This window comes from Bos grunniens, chromosome 2, assembly GCF_055505025.1.
Source record: "Bos grunniens cultivar Pamir isolate PY7600 chromosome 2, Bosgru_T2T1.0, whole genome shotgun sequence".
Lineage (NCBI taxonomy): Eukaryota > Metazoa > Chordata > Mammalia > Artiodactyla > Bovidae > Bos > Bos grunniens.
The window spans coordinates 103,063,350-103,081,166 of record NC_141166.1 but is presented as its reverse complement, the minus strand read 5'-3'; the positions used below and the strand labels follow the sequence as shown (position 1 = coordinate 103,081,166).

Here is a 17,817-nt window from a genome sequence, read left to right as displayed (position 1 = left end):
TCCAAATATGCTGGCACAGCATCATCTTTCAGGATTTGAAATAGCTCAACTGGAATTCCATCACATCCACTAGCTTTGCTTGTAGTGATGCTTTCTAAGGCCCACTTGACTTCACATTCCAGGATGTCTGGCTTTATTTAGGTGAGTGGTCACACCATCATGATTATCTGGGTCATGAAGATCTTTTTTTGTATAATTCCTCTGTCCATTTTTGCCACCTCTTCTTAGTATCTTCTGCTTATGTTAGGTCCATACCATTTCTGTGTGTTATTGTGACCATCTTTGCATAAATGTTCCCTTGATAGCTCTCATTTTCTGGAAGAGATCTCTAGTGTTTCCCATTCTGTTGTTTTCCTCTGTTTCTTTGCACTGATCACTGAGGAAGGCTTTCTTATCTCTCCTTGCTATTCTTTGGAACCTGCATTCAAATGGGTATATCTTTCCTTTTCTTTGCTTTTCACTTCTCTTCTGTTCAGAGCTATTTGTAAGGCCTCCCCAGACAGCCATTTTGCTTTTTTGCATTTCTTCTTCTTGGGGATAGTCTTGATTCCTGCCTCCTGTACAATGTCATGGACCTCCGTCCATAGTTCATGAGGCACTCTGTCTATCAGATCTAAACCCTTGAATCTATTTCTCGTTTCTACTGTATAATCATAAGGGATTTGATTTAGGTCATACCTAAATGGTATTCCCTATTTTCTTCAATGGAAAGCTAAATTTGGCAATAACAAGTTTTCATGATCTGAGCCACAGTCAGCTCCCTGTCTTGTTTTTCCCGACTGTATAGAGCTTCTCCTTCTTTGGCTGCAAAGAATATAATCAATCTAATTTCGTTATTGACCATCTGGTGATGTCCACGTGTAGTGTCTTCTCTTGTATTGTTGGAAGAGGGTGTTTTCTATGACCAGTGTGTTCTCTTGGCAAAACTCTGTTAGCCTTTGCCCTGTTTCATTCTGTACTCCAAGGCAAAATTTGCCTGTTAATCCAGGTATTTCTTGACTTCCTACTTTTGCATTCCAGTCCCCTATAATGAAAAGGACATCTTTTTTGGGTGTTAGTTCTAGAAGGTCTTGTAGGTCTTCATAGAACCCTTCAACATGAGTTTCTTCAGCATTACTGGTCAGGGGATAGACTTGGATTACTGTGATATTGAATGGTTTGCCTTGGAACTGAACAGAGATCATTCTGTCGTTTTTGAGATTGCATCCAAGAGCTGCATTTCGGACTCTTTTGTTGACCATGATGGCTACTCCATTTCTTCTAAGGGATTCCTGTCCACAGTAGTAGATATAATGGTATCTGAGTTAAATTCACCCATTCCAGTCCATTGTAGTTCGCTGATTCCTAGAATGTTGACGTTCACTCTTGCCATCACCTGTTTGACCACTTCCAGTTTGCCTTAATTCATGGACCTAACTAACATTCCAGGTTCCTATGCAACATTGCTTCTTACAGCATTGGACTTTGCTTCCATTACCAGTCACATCCACAACTGCGTGCTGTTTTTACTTTGGCTCTATCCTTTCATTCTTTCTGGAGTTATTCCTCCACTGATCTCCAGTAGTATATTGGGCACCTATTGACCTGGGGAGTCCCTCTTTCAGTGTCCTATCTTTTTGCCTTTTTATACTGTTCATGGGGTTCTCAAGGCAAGAATAATGAAGTGATTTGCCATTACCCTTCTCCAGTGGACCACATTTTGTCAGAACTCTCCACCATGACCTGTCCGTCTTGGGTAGACCTACACAGCATGGCTCATAGTTTCATTGAGTTAGACAAGGCTGTAGTCCATGTGATCAGATTGTTTAGTTTTCTGTGATCATGGTTTCAGTCTGTCTGATGGAGAAGGATAAGAGGCTTATGGAAGCTTCCTGATGGGAGAGACTGACTGAGGGGGAAACTGGGTCCTGTTCTGATGGGCGGGGCCATGCTCAATAGATCTTTAATTCAATTTTCTATTAATGGGTGGAGCTGTGTTTTCTCCCTGCTATTCACCTGGGGCCAAACTATAGTGGAGGTAATGAAGATAATGGCAATCTCCTTCAAAAGATCCCATGCATGTACTGCTATACTCACTGACCCTCAATACTGCAGCAGGCCACCACTGATTCATGCCTCTGCTGGAGACTCCTGGACACTCCCGGGCAAGTCTGGGTCAGTCTCTTTTGGGGTCACCGCTTCTTTCTCCTGGGTCCTGGTGCACAAGGTTCTGTTTGTGCCCTCCAAGAGCCTATTTCCCAGTACTGTGTAAGTTCTGGCAGCTCTTTGATAGGGTTAATGGCAACCTCCTCCAAGAGGGCTTATGCCATACCCAAGTCTGCTGCACTGAGAGCCCCTGCCCCAGTGGCAGTCCACTGCTGACCCATTCCTCCACAGGAGATGCTCCAACACATTTCTGTCTCAGTCTCTGTGTGGTCCCTGGGTCCTGGTGTGCACAAGATTTGTTTGAACCCTCTGAGCATATCTGGCAGGAATGGAGTTTGATTCTAAATGTGAATTCGCCCCTCCTACCATCTTGCTGGGGCTTCTCCTTTTCCTTTGGTTGTGGGATATCTCCTCACAGCTGCTCCAGTGCCACACAGCCATGGCTCCAACACCTACCATCTTGCTGGGGGTTCTCTGACCTTGAACGTGGGCTATCTCTTCACAGCTGCTCCAGCAAAGCGCGGCCACAGCTCCTGACCTTGGCCGTGGGGGTATCTCCTCACAACTGCTCCAGCGCCTCGCAGCCACTGCTCCAGGGCCTCACTTCCTCCGGTCCAGGATAATTGAATAGGATAGATTAATATTGCTTTACTAAAAGGAGATTAAACTGGAAATATTAACATTAATATATTCTTTCATTTTTATTGTAAAAATAAACATAGATAAGCATTAAAATGCTCCATAAATTTTCAGGCTTATGATTATCAGAATTAAGAAGGCTAAAATTATATGTATTTCTATGATTTAATTATCTTAAACTGGAGGATAATTGCTTTGCAATGTTTTATTTGTTTCTGCCATACAAGAGCATGAATCAGTCATAAGTATATATATTAATCTATCTCCTCTCTCTTGGTCCTCCCTTCCACTCCACCTCCTCATCCACCTCTCTAGATCATCACAGAGCATGAGCCTGGCCTCTCTGTTATATAGCAGCTTCTCATTATCTAACTTATATTTTATATATAGTAACTGTCAATGTTGCTTTACATATGACAGTGTATATATGTCAACGTCACTCTGTCAATTTGTCCCACGCTCTCCTTCCCCTGACGAGTCCACATGACTGTTCTCTGTGTCTGCCTCTTTATTCCTGCCCTACAAATAGGTTCATCAGTACCATTTTTCTAGATTTCATATATATGTGTTAATATATGATATTTGTTTTTATCTTTCTGGTATACTTCACTCTGTATTACAAGCTAGAGATTCATCCACCTCAGTTCAGCTGACTCACATGTGTTCCTTTTTTATGGCTGACTAATATTCAATTACCTCAGATATGCTGATGACACCACCCTTACGGCAGAAAGTGAAGAAGAACTAAAGAGCCTCTTGATGAAAGTGAAAGAGGAGAGTGAAAAAGTTGGCTTAAAGCTCAACATTCAGCAGACTAAGATGAGGGTATCCGGTCCCATCACTTCACGGCAAATAGATGGGGAAACAGTGCTGTGGTTCACGGGGTCACAAAGATTCCGACGCGACTGAACATCTGAACTGAATATTCCACTGTATATGTGTACTGCAGCTTCTTTATCTATCTGTCAGTGGACATCTAGGTTACTTCCATGTTCTGGCTATTGTAAATAGTGCTGCAATGAACATTGGGGTACATGTATAAGAGCTTTAAAGAGAAAAAAAGAAATTAGAAAAAAATTCTAAGTTACATATCCCTTTAATGAATGCAAACGGTTTTTTGCCTTATTCATAAACTAATATATGGATGTATGGATGTGAGTGGTGGGCTATAAAGAATGCTCAGCACCAAAGTATTGATGCTTTTGAACTGTGGTATTGGAGAAGACTCTTGAGAGTCCCTTGGACTGCAAGGAGATCCAACCAGTCTATCCTAAAGGAAGTCCATCCTGAATATTCATTGGAAGGATGGATGTTGAAGCTGAAATTCCAATACTCAGGCCACCTGATGCAAAGAATCATTTGAAAGATCCTGATGCTGGGAAAGATTGAAGGTGGGAGGAGAAGGGGATGACAGAGGATGAGATGGTTGGATGGCATCACTGACAGGATGGGCATGAGTTTGAGTAGGCTCTGGGAGTTGGTGATGGACAGGGAAGCCTGGTGTGCTACAGTCCATGGCGTTGCAAAGAGTCGGACGCAACTGACTGAACTGAACTGATAAACTGAATTTTAACAATTACTGCATATAGAACTAATTCACATTGAATTTCAAAAGGCCATTATTGTGTTGTACATGAATAACACACTTAATCCATTAGAAAGATTACACTCATCTTGGTCATGAGGCAAGTGTTGTCCAAACACAGTTTGTACATCTGATTTGAGAACAGTGTTAATACTCTGAAATCCTCACTCAGCTCAGCTTTATATTTATGACTTTGTTTTGTGTTTTTCTGTCTTGCCCTTCATTCCTCTATTATCTACACCAGAGAAATCTCTGCTGGAGACTTGTGGCTTCAGTTTGTCTAACTTCTTAAAGCCAAGACATGGGTCTCTGCTTCTCTCTCACTCGGCTTCTTTTATTCCCCTGGTTATCAATCACAGTGTTCCCCAACTTTTAACTTCATATTTATTGGACTCTCACTTAATATAAACCTGAGAAACACACTTACAAAACCAAAAAGAACAGAACCATACAGAAACTGAAAGTCCACGCTGAAGTATAGATAGGATAATTGAATTTTCCCCTTTAGAATGAAAATCCTAGAATGACTATAATTCTTTTAAGCTGAAAAGCAAGAGGCATTTTTGGGAAAAAATAGAATACTTTTCTCAGTAGAAAAGTATTTCTTTGTAATATAAATTGTACAAATATTTTCTACCATTTTATGTTTTCCTTATGCTAAAGAGAAACCCCAAGGACAAGGATCATCTTTATAGATGTTTACAGAATTTGCACTTCTTTACTGCTTGCTTTTTTTCTTTCTTTATTTATTTCTTTCATTCTGCCACACAGACCAACCTGATGTGAAGAGGGTGAAACTGCAGCCAATGACAAACCCTGTCAGGACAAACAGGCCGGCACAACTGATGGTGTAGGAAGACTGAGAGGGAATGGATACTCAAATAATCTGATCTATCCATTTTACAGATGAGGAATCCAAGACCCAGGGAGGCAAACATGGTATTTGACTGAAATTATAAAACAAGTCAGTGACACAAATGGCTCAGTTCAGTTCAGGTGTTTCCGACTCTTTGCGACCCCATGGACTGCAGCACACCAGGCTGCATCAGGGTCTTTTCAGATGAGTCAGTTCTTTGCAGCAGGTGGCCAAAGTATTCGAGTTTCAGCCTCAGCATCAGTCCTTCCTATGAATATTCAGGACTGATTTCCCTTAGGATCGACTGGTTGGATCTCCTTGCAGTCCAAGGGACTCTCAAGAGTCTTCTCCAACACCACAATTCAAAAGCATCAATTCTTCGGTACTCAGCTTTGTTTTTAGTCCAACTCTCACATCCATACATAACTACTGGAAAAACCATAGCTTTGACTAGATGGACTTTTGTTGGCAAATTAATGTCTCTGCTTTTTAATATGCTGTCTGGGTTGGTCATAGCTTTTCTTCCAAAGAGCAAGCGTCTTTTAATTTCATGGCTGCAGTCACCATCTGCAGTGATTTTGGAGCCCCCCAAAATAAAGGCTATCACTGTTTCCATTATTTCCCCATCTTTTTGCCATGAAGTGATGGGACTGGATGCCATGATCTTAGTTAGTTTTCTGAATGTTGAGTTTTAAGCCAACTTTTTCACTCTCCTCTTTTACTTTCATCAAGAGGCTCTTTAGTTCTTCACTTTCTGCCATAAGGGTGGTGTCATCAGCATATCTGAGGTTATTGATATTTTTCCCGGCACTCTTGATTCCAGCTTGTACTTCATCCAACCTGGCATTTTGCATGATGTACTCTGCATATAAGTTAAAAAACTAGGGTGACAATATACAGCCTTGACGTACTCCTTTTCCAATTTGGAACCAGTTGCTTGTTCCACGTTCAGTTGTAACTGTTGCTTCTTGACCTGCATACAGATTTCTCAGGAGGCAAGTCAGGTGGTCTGGTATTCCTGTCTCTTGAAGTTTTTTCACAGTCTGTTGTGATCCACATAGTCAAAGGCTTTGGGCTCAGTGGTAAATAATTTGCCTGCCAATTATGGAGACACAGGAGATGTGTGTTTGATACCTGGGTTGGGAAGATTCCCTGGGGTAGGAAATGGCAACCCACTCCAGTATTCTTGCCTGGAAAATTCCATGGACAGAGGAGCCTGGCAAGCTGTAGTCCATGGGGTTGCCAAGAGTAGGACACAACTGAACAGGCACCCACAGGTTAGCATGTAAAGAACACAAGGTTTATTTAATATACATAAGTTAGATGGAGTTAAATTTCACTCTTTTATTCCATTGAGGTATAAACCAAACCTTAAAACTGCAAATCAGACTAATGTGGAAAAATTCAAAGTGTTAAATCATGCCTGTCATAGCCAGTATACAAATGAAATCTTTGGCTTTTTATTTTTTGAAGTATACCTGATTTCCACTCTAGGAATACTTTGGATTTGAAGACAGTTTAGAAAACCATAGTATTAGAAACTCTTCTCAGCAACTTTCCTATCTCTAATTCAGCAACTTCTAATTTAGTGTGAAATAGGAAATCATTTTGTTAATTAGTTGAAAATTAACTTACAAGCAATCTAAGAAAAAAGTTGTACTTTTTTTGCCAGTGTATTTAAAGTGTGGATCATTTGTGCATTTTTGCATGTCCTTTTATAATTATAATTACGTTCCTAAACATTCTCTCAGAGCTAGGACTTTTTGCTGATCACAGTCTTTTAAAAAGAATGAGAATACTGGATAGCAATGGGAGAGTTTAATAACCTCATTGTTTTATTACCTTATCAATAAATAAAATGACTCAATTGCTCTGGATTAAGGGTCCTGCATAAATATAAGTAAATATAATTAAGAGTAACAGTTGATACATAATACTTCCTGTGTGTACAGAGATAATATGATTCTTAAGGATAAGATTGTGACTTTGCCTCATCACCTAACATTTGAGAATCTTCCTATATATTTTAAGTCTCAGGAGAATTGAACAAAGAATTCACAAGTCATCCTGATCAATGAGGCAAATCCTAACTAGTGTTAAGTTATTAACTGAGTCCCTTGAGTGATATATTTTTAATGTCTTTTATATAAACAGTCAACAGAGTAAAACAATTGCCTATTTATTTACAATTACCATGTTTGTAGGCAATGTTTATAAGTGCTGAATAAGAAAATGAAAAGTGTATATTAATTAAGCTTGAATCCCAGTGTGGGAGGCATAGCACTTTGCTTTGTTATTAGAATCTTCCTATAAAAATCTCCTCTGAGGGACTCCAGTCTTCTTGCACACTAGTACCTAGAAAAACTTGCTGTGTGTAAAGGTAGGACTCAACACAGGGTATAAGTGCCCAGAAACTGTTGGTATTACACTTATACTAGCTTGAGACATTAACTGAATACAATTTAAGTTTCTTTTTAAATGTGAAAAATCCCTGGGTTGGGAAGATCCCTGGAGTAGGAAATGGCAACCCACTCCAATATCCTTGCCTGTAAAATTCCATGGACAGAGGAGCCTGGCAGAGGGCTATGGTCCACAGGGTTGCAAAGAGTCAAACACAACTGAAGTGACTTAGCATGCAAACTGAAAACAAAACTCTTCAGGTATGTTAAAGAATGGCAGATCTGAATGATTGCTGACATTTAAGCTACATGGTGGTAATTTTTACTCTCAATTTAAGGAATATTTTTATTAATGTATCTTCTTCCATTTTAAATTATGAAATGCTTCAAACATACAAAAATATGTGAGTGGTATAATGAACACACTTGAAACTTCTGCTCAACTAAAGTACAAAAGTACAAATAGAGTTCATGAACACTCCCCAGTAGTGTTTTCTTTCTTTCCCACCATCCAGAAGTAGTAACTATCCTGAATTTGGTGCTTACCACTCCTATGCATGTCTTTATACCTCCCTAAAAATATATATTCCTCAAGAAACCATGACATCATTTTATGTTACAAAACACTATCATATAAGATGAATTCTTCAAATTGCTTTTTTATACTCAGCATTGTGTTACCTTTAATATTTATCTACTCTGATACCTTTACTTCTAGATCATTCATTCACATCACTAAATATTATTAGATGTATGAATATTCTGCAATTTATCCATTCTTTGGGGAACATTTAGCTATATTGTTTTGTTTTGCTATTACAAGCAGTGCTACATTGATTACTGTGATATATTTCTCCCTACGGATGTGTTTAAGACTTTGTATAGAGCAATGCTCTTCAAAATATAGTGTGGGCCAGTATCAATGAATTATCTCTGGTGAGGTAGTACAAGCACTGAGAGCAAGCAAGTGAAAACTTTACAGCAATTTGACATTGCTGCCACATCATATGATTTTGCATTCTTGCAAAATTATTGTTCTGCAGTGGATTACACATTGTAAAAGTTGTTTTAAATCATAGATAGCTTAAGAGGTATTATTCTAGTCTACATACCTTGAGATAGAATTGTGCTTCCAGGAAGTGATTAATACTTAATCTTTAAAATATTGCCGGTTGTGCTTCAGAATTTTTGTGCTGATTTAGATTCACACTAGAAACATGGAAGACTTTCTGTTTGCCTGCACTTTATATATTCTGCTTTTTTTTATGCTTTTTTTGGAAAACTTTCTTTTGGTGTAGAGATTATTCAGTTCCTACTTCTCTTCCTCTCGATCATAAAATTTAAATGCTATATTTCTGTTTTTCAGTGGTGGACTTTCAAATGTTTAATATGTGTACTTATCTACAATGATTCTCTCCTCTCCTCTATGTTATTTTTATCTAGTATATTTTTCCATCTCAATTTTTTTACCATTAAAATCAATAGTTGTTACTGTTTTATACCATCAGTGATTGTTTGGATCACCTTAAATTTTAACCATTTTCCCACCAATACCTTTTGAGTTTCATGTCTTTTATCTGAAATAATTTTATTTTAAGTAACTGAAAAATTTTAGTGCTTTAGCACTTTTTTCATTCACTGAAAAAAAATGAAAATTCGATAGCAAATTATTAGTGCTGTTTTGACCTAAGTATATTTTTCCCTTGAGTAAAATTCTACTTGACAGCATTTTCTCTTAGTACATAGAACTGGTCCAATGTCTCCTAATTCTTAATGATGCTCTTGAGATGTTTACAGTCACTCTAATTATCGTCCTTTGGAGAAAAATCTGCCTTTCTTTTAGGCTGCTTTTGAAATACTTGTTCTATTTAGTGTTCTGTAGTTTCACCATGATGTTTTATATCTAACTATGTATTCCTCTTTATTTACTTGATTAAGATTTCGTAGCTTCCCTCAATCTGAAGATCCATGCTTTTTTATTCTACAAAACATGTTTTTTTTTCTCTTTTACCTTTTTTCATTATATAGAATTTTTTATCAGAAGCCCAGTTAGATTCTCATTCACTCTTTCAAATCCATTAAGCACTGTCATATTTTTCATCTTGTGCCTCTGTGATAAATTCTGCATACTTCTTTAAAAACATAATATTTATTTATTAGCTATCCCTTTAGCTGGTATCTGGTAAACCTGTTACTTAAGCCTTCAATTGAATTTTAAATTTTAATTTATTAATATTCTTTATTTCTTTGTTATTTTTTTCTTCCAGTTTTCATGAGATAATTTACATAAAACACTGTATAAGTTTAAGATGTTCAGCATAATAATTTGACTTACATACATCATGCAATGAGTACCATAATAAGTTTAGTAAACATCCATCATGTCATTCAGATACAAAATAAAAGAAAATGAAAACAAATTTCCTTATGATGAGAACTCTTAGAATTTACTCTCTTAACAACTTTCATACACAATATAGAGCAGCATCAGTTATATTAACCTTGTTGTACATTACATCCCTAATATGTATTTATCATATAACTTCTTTTTAAATTTATGACTGTCTTTGAAAAAGACATTGTTCTGTCCCATGTTTCACCCTATTTTTCTCTAAGCATTTTAAATATATGTGTGGTAGTTTGAGCATTCTTTGTCATTGTTTTTCTTTGGGATTGGAATGAAAACTGACCTTTTCCAGTCCTGTGGCCACTGTTGCATTTTCCAAATTTGCTGTTACATTCAGTAACTAAATTATTTGTTGTATTTGCAGGTCTTATTTTAATTGAGCATGTTGCTGATTCTTCCTCATGTTTTTGTAATTGTGTACTTGGGGTTCATGTTTGGCAGGGCTTATCTCTGGGATCCTTGAGACATTCTATTTCCTTCTGCCAGTGTCCTGTTCCAATATGAATCAATGAATACCAATCGCTGAGTATAATTTTTAATTTAGGGCCTCTAAAACCATCTACAGAGTATAGATTTGAACTTTAAACCCATGTGAATATAAGCTAACAATAATGGATTTTCAGGAGGACACATTTTTCCACTCAAGCTCAGCTCAAGATAGATGAATTCACTTGTGCTTGAGTTCATCTTTCACCAGGAGTCTAGTCTTTCATGGATCCTTCTTTGCATGGTGCTTTCTGGCCTAAGCTTATAGAACCATGAATACTTAGTCATTAAGATTGTGAAACCTTTCCAAAGCATCCAGGATGTCTACATCAGCTTTCTTTCTGGATTTTAGCTTAACTTTTCACTCTTGATTCCTGGTTATTCCCCTTCCTCTCTTGGAAGCTTAGTTCTGAGTCTAAAATGAAGGTTTGCTACATTTTATCCAACATTCCTAGATACTTTGTACCCAGAATTTTTTGAATTATCTAATATGCCATAATGCCAAAAATGAAAGTGAAATTCTGTCCTTTCCAGGAGTTTGCCCAAATTCATGTCCATTGAATCGGTATATGTAACTCAATGAAGCTATGAGCCATGCCATGTAGAGCTACCCAAGGAGGACGGGTCATAGTAGAAAGTTCTGAGAGAACATGATCCACTGGAAGAGGGAATGGCAAACCACTCGTATACTAGCCATGAGAACCCCATGAACTGTGTAAAAAAGGTTTAACTTACACTGTGCTTAAATGTGCAAAGACAATACAACTCTTTTTTTCTCCCATTACTAACACTATCTTTTCCCTTAACCTCAAGCATACCACAGCTTTAGAATATTAATTTGATGCCTGATCCATTCAATTCTTTTCTTTTTCAACTCTGCAGTTTCAGTTAGTCCCTTTAAATAATGTTTGTTTTTGTTGCTGTTGTTTAGTTACTAAGTCATTTCCAACTCTTTTGCGACCCCATGGAATGTCGCCCTCCAAGCTCCTCTGTCCATGGGATTTCCCAGCAAGAAGACAAGAGTTGGCTGCCATTTCCTTCTCCAGGGAATCCTCCCGACCCAGGGAATCCTCCCGACCCAGGGAATCCTCCCGACCCAGGGATCAAACCCTCATCTCCTGCATTGCAGGCGGATTCTTTACCACTGAGACACCAGGGAAGCCCTTAAATAGTTTATTGTCAAGGAAAACATTCTTTAAAAAAAAAAAAAAAATTCCTGAAAACTTTACTAAAATCACATGGAGGGCCGCTGTTCAAGAGCTTTTTCCCTTTAAGACCACCTTTAATCTTTAGAGTATATTTTGGCCAAGGCAGGGGAGGGGAAATGTCTAGAGCCCAACAAATGTCTCACTAGCCCAACTTTCTCTCCAGCTTATTTACATTTTGCAGCCATAGAAAGCTTAAAGGAGTTCTACTACACATTCATCATCTCTGAGGCCTAAGGCCCAGAACACTCTATAGCAGTTATCCCAAAGAAGCACTTAAATACTGTGTTTATCAGATTAGGAGTAAGAGTTAATCCAGTAGTTTCTCTGCCATGCATTTCTCAAGACACACTTCTGAGTAGTATTCTTCCATGCACAACAGGAACAGGATGGGCAAGAATGAAACTCAAATGTGTTGAACAGGCTAGTCTGTTACATCCCACAGAAACTTCAAGGAATCACCCCCACCAACCTACCCAAGATCAAATAATAGGCCATCTTCAACTTTATATTATTTGAACAAATGGTTATTAACACACACTTCTCCAACAGATTTATTTCTTTAAAGGAATGGATTTTTAAGAGAAAAAACATGAGGCAGGGAGGTGTGGAATAGAAAATAAATACAAATGTAAGCTGTTTTGCTAATTGCTTTATAACCACAAACTAGTACAGAGAATGCCCTCTACAAAACACAAGACAGGTTCAAAGGTGGAGGTGTTCCCTTAGGCAAGGCTGAAGGCTTCAGTCCCTGGTATTTGGAATTTAGGCTGCAGTCCTTGTTTTTGGATGGATCACTGGGTGTGTGGCAGTGCTTTTAACCAGATTTGAACAGGAGAATGGCCACTTGGCCCAAGTAGATAAAGTGTTTGGTTTCACGTGTCACGTAACTACCGAAGTTCCTCCCCACGATGCAGCACCAGGTGGGGTTGTACTTCTTGTTGAACTCCTTGATACGGGCCGCAATGTCCTTCTCTATATTATATCTCTCCAATGCCTGAGTAGCACGCTCCACCAAGTCCTGTTGCATCTCCTTAGACATATCGGCGTTCTTGATCTCAGCCTTTCGGTCACACATGGTTACCAAGGAGCAGGGGCTGGCCGATTGCAACAGTCTCCTGGGGGAGGGGCTGGCGAGGCTCCCACCAGAGAGGGGGTCGCAACGGAAGCCTTGGCGCATCTTATTGTCAAGGAAAACATTCTTAATATCTCCTGTCTCTTAGCTCATTATTATTAGCTCACTTCCACCCGAGAATGGTGTCAAAGTATCAGAGAGCAGAGTATATCTTACAGAACCTTACAGAACAGTATCAGGGAGCAACAGTCAAAATCTAGAGGTGTGATGCCATCTCATGTCGCAGGCTAGGTCTCTTGTTCACTTGATTACAGATTACCCTGCTGGAACTCTTAGATAATGAGTAAGGCCTGTGTAGCTCAAGATCTTATCTCTCCAGTGCCATCACAGTGAGCCTTGTGGTAGGCTCCTTGGTTCTCAAATTTGCATCCTTGCCAAGTGGGACTGAAGATGACTTGAAGAGTTAAAACCTCAGGGTCATTAATTTTACTATCTTATTCTGTACTCCTCACTGATAAAAACTAGTGTGGTTTCTTTTCATGATCCCTACAGGATCATGTAGGATCTGAGTAGGCTCTGAAGTCCTCCTATGCTTCAGTTGTCTGACACACCTTCCCATTTTGGCCATTTCTATGCTTTTAGTGAACCTGGATTTCAAATCTGTTGTCTCACATAACAGTCTTATTTTTTGCATGTCTTTTAATACCTTCTATGACAAATCCTAATTCTTTTTAAAAAATTTATTTACTTTTGGCTGTGCTGGGTCTTCGTTGTTGTGTGGGCTCTTCTCTAGTTGTGGCGAACTGAGGGCTACTACCTAGTTTGTGGTGCACCAGCTTCTCATTGTGGCAGCTTCTTCTCTTGTGGAGCACAGGCTTTAGAATGCAGAGGATTCAGTAGTTATGACACATGGGCTCAGTAGTTATGGCTTCCAGGGTCTAGAGTACAGGCTCAATAGTTGTGGCACATGAACTTGTCTCACAGCATGTAGGATCTTCCCAGACCAAGAATCAAACCCATGTCTCCTGCATTAGCAGGTGGATTCTTTACCACTGAACCACCGGAGAAGCCCCGGCAAATCCTAATTCTTACCACATTTCTCACTCCTTACCTTTTGGCAAGCAAAGTGGAGGTCTCGTACTCAGAAAAGCAAAAGAGAAAGCACATCAATAATTTTCAGAATATTAGCCCAGTTATTATATCAATACCTTATCAGTGACAAGATAAATGAAAATAAAAATTGCCAAATCACTGGTCTTTGTTTGCATGATATTATCAGCAAACTGGGACTAGGAAATTGAAAGATATTTTAATAAATTGTGGGTCACATGTAAGTTAATAAAATTAGGAATCTGTTGTTTCCAGAAATACACATATAAAAACAATTCTGTAACTACTTTTATTTTTGGCTCAAGGGCAATTTTAGTGACTTCAGCTGATCTCCCAGCATCCAAGGCTTTGGGAGAACAGAACTCCACAGAGGTAGTGCTTCTTGAAAACGATGTGGATAGACAGATCTAAGTGGGAAAAAGAACTCATTTAGCTGTCCCTAAAGGACCTGTATGTATTTATTGATTCATACAATAAAAACATAAATGTCCTCCTAAGCAATCAACTGAGGCTCCTTGCCTGGGCACTGTAACCACTCAAGTTATATTATTACCGTGTACTTTTCCAGTAGTTAAGAACAATGCTCCTCTATGATATAATTATATCATTATATCTAAGGATATAATGATCCTTAGACTTTTTGCAACCCCATGGATTGTAGCCTTCCAGGCCCCTCTGTCCATGGAATTCTCCTGGCAAAGATACTGGAGTGGCTTGCCATTTCCTTCTCCAGGGGATATTCCCAAACCAAGGATCAAAACAGGCTCTCTTACATTGCAGTCAGACTCTTTACCATTTGAGCCACCAGGGAAGCCCCATGCACTCTCTTGACCCTGTTTTCAACTTTCAGATGATATGTTCCTGTTTTCCTTTCCAAGTTCATTCGGATGTTCAGTTTAACCTGTCTTTCTTCTATAAAATTCTGGTGAGAGAAAGAGACACACAGTGAGTGTAACAATCCCCAACCCTCCCCCTCTTTTCCCCAGTACCCCCAATGCCCCCCGACCTGTCCATTCTCTTGAGGAGAGTGTAGAATCGCCATGCTCCTGGGGATAGTCTGCTTTGAGCCTGAACTAGACGGAATTAGGTTTGCATTCAGACTCTTCCAAACTCTAACTTTCTATCTGATTTGTCCCCAGCCCAGGGAAGCCTCCATTGTCTTATGAAGGAAGCTATATCACCTCTCTCTCAACCTCCACTCACTTGAACCCTTGATTCTTCCAGACTCATCCTTAGACTCACATCTCTTTCAGTTTTGGCTATTTCACTCCCCAATTCTCCTCTCCCTTTCCTTTCCTTTCTGCCTAATCTCCCTTCAAAAGGAGGAAGAAGCAATAAAAAGTTTGCCTTAACTTCATTTATGCACTCCTAGCACTTTCTCCCTTAACTAATGCATCTTGCCTCTGGGCCAAAATACCTAAAATACCCTCACAGTGAAATCCAAAAGAAATATCAGTGAAAAGGTTGGGCTAAGTGATCTCTAAGGACACTTCTAGAGAAGAGTTCTATGACTTCATATGAGGTCAACAACATACAGAAAAATCCAATCTAGTTCTCAAAAAAATTCTGTAAATTTTGAGAATCTATTATTTGTGAAGTGATGAGTGAGAGAACTCAAATAAATAAATAAATAAATAAATAAAGGATACATTCCCTAGTCTCCACAACTTCAATATTCAATATAGATGACCTACATGCAAGAAAAGTTAAATACTATTTGAGGAGTCCATTCATTTAGTCATTCATTTATTCATGTTTTCTGGGGCTTTACTTAAGATAATGAAGTTCACAATTGCAAGGATCCACAACAGGGAGTGCAAAGGACACTTTGGTTCATGTAGGAAGAGTACCCAACCAACTCCCAGGTGGGAAAAAGGAATTGTCTTCTTGGAAAAAGTGTCCTTGCTGAAATTTGAAGACTCTGGGCATAACTCTGTGCGTGTGTGTGTGTGTGTGTATGTACATGTATGCACTAGCATGCAGTTGAGCCATGATTAAATTGAATCAGAGCAGAACAATGATATGAGCAAGGAGAATCACACTTGTAAAGGTCCAGAAGTTAGAGTAAGAACACCTTCTTTTCAGAAAACTAATAATAGTGCAGTCTGTCTGGCTGGGGAACATTGGAACAGCAGTATAAAACCTTATAGTCACTTACAAGTCAGAAGCTAGCATGGAAAATACCAAGTGAAATGGCCAATGGTGTGAGGTAAATAAAATGTTATAACTTCAGAGGTTGATTACCATGTGTTACTTGGAAAGAGCTGCATCAACACATGTGGGGAGGCTCCAATGGTAAGGAATTTCCAGTAGATTTAATGGTGTGATCAAAGGCAATCAGAGAATGCATGAATTTTTCAGTGAACTGTAGGCAGGCCTCTTTGACTAAAGTCAGGGTATGAATAGAAATTCACTGGTCAAAATTTGACATCTCAAAATATACCTCCCTCTTATTGCTGAATAAAAAAAGAAGAATTTCAGTAGCTCCAAAAAGTCCCCCACTTGTGTGCGGGGAAGAATGGGAAATTGCACTAACTTAGAAAATGAGAGTGAACTGAATTCTACTCAGCACAAAACTGTGGCCACCGTATGCCCAGCTGCAGCCCACACTAGTAGTACCCTGGCTATAGCCTGTAGTACAAACTTTAACACTATTAAAACAGGTTTCCTTTGGACTTGAGAGTACCAAATTCTGCCAGCTGCTTATTTCTCAACAGCTAATCACACCATCAACCCTTCACACAGAATCTCTACCTCTTCAGTGCAGAAGTGGAGTCCCCAGGGCTGGGCTATTCCTTTTTGTTCCCTGTGTGTAGATGTGGTCAATAAACAGAAGTCACATTCTGTCTTTGAAATATGGTTCTTTTTGTGAACACCCAAGTCAAGCCAACCCCCTATGCTAACTCGATTTGGGATCTAACATAGCAGAAGGAACCTAAGAAATATAAGTATGGAATATTTGTTAGGTTTAGAAACAGCTACAGAAGTCAGATTTTATAAATTAAGAAACCTTGTAAGGCAGCACAGTCTATATTTTCAGAACTTTGTAATTATATTCATATTATCAAGCTGGCTGAATTTGTTAGACTGGAAGGAGATCAGTGTTTTTGTGTGTGTGTGTGAAGTCTAGTATTTTAAAACTTTATTTTTTTTATTCGAAGATATGTGAAATATAAAAGATTAACCATTATAAGTTTGGGAAATTATTTGAATAAACTACAGTGTATTTAGAATTTTCATTCAACTTCAGTATATAATTAAGGGCGTTGAAATATTGTTAATAACGATAATATCATACACCATATATTAATTTTCATTAATGTCTATTTGACACAAATTAAAAACTAGGTATAATTCAAGGCTTTTTCTCTTATTCCAAACTTGTTTTCACTCAAACTTTAGCAGCTATGCAGTCAACTTCCTTCCTGATAATATACAAACCATTTTTTAAAATTAATTTTTATTGGAGTATAGTTGTTTTACAATGTTACTAGTTTTACTGTATAGGAAAATGAATCAGCCATACATATACATGTGTCTCCTCCCTCTTAGACTCCCTTCCCATTCAAGTAACCACAGTACACTAACTAGAGTTCACTGTGTTAAACAGTATGCTCTTGTTAGTTATTTATTTTACACATAATATCAATAGTGTATCTGTGTCAGTCCCAATCTCCCAGTTCCTCCCACTCCTCTTCCCCACTTGGTATCTGTATATTTGTTCTCTTCATCTCCATTTCTGCTTTGCAAATAAGATCATGTATACTATTTTTCTATTAATTTTCAAAAATGTTTATTTTCCCAGTTGTAAAATAAATGTGTTATAGGCAAATAAAAACATGAAGGAAACATAATTTGTAATCTCATCACCCACAAATAATTACTGTTTATAGTAATTATTGTTTGTTAG

General features: G+C 38.4%; 1 protein-coding gene and 1 pseudogene across 2 annotated transcripts in view; one reads left to right on the top strand and one right to left on the bottom strand.

Annotated features, from left to right (window-relative positions):
- KCNH7 (potassium voltage-gated channel subfamily H member 7) overlaps positions 1-17,817 on the top strand; it is a 527,402-nt gene that overhangs the window by 265,397 nt on the left and 244,188 nt on the right. The window lies entirely within an intron of this gene.
- LOC147378442 (dynein light chain 1, cytoplasmic pseudogene) lies at positions 12,358-13,010 on the bottom strand (annotated as a pseudogene).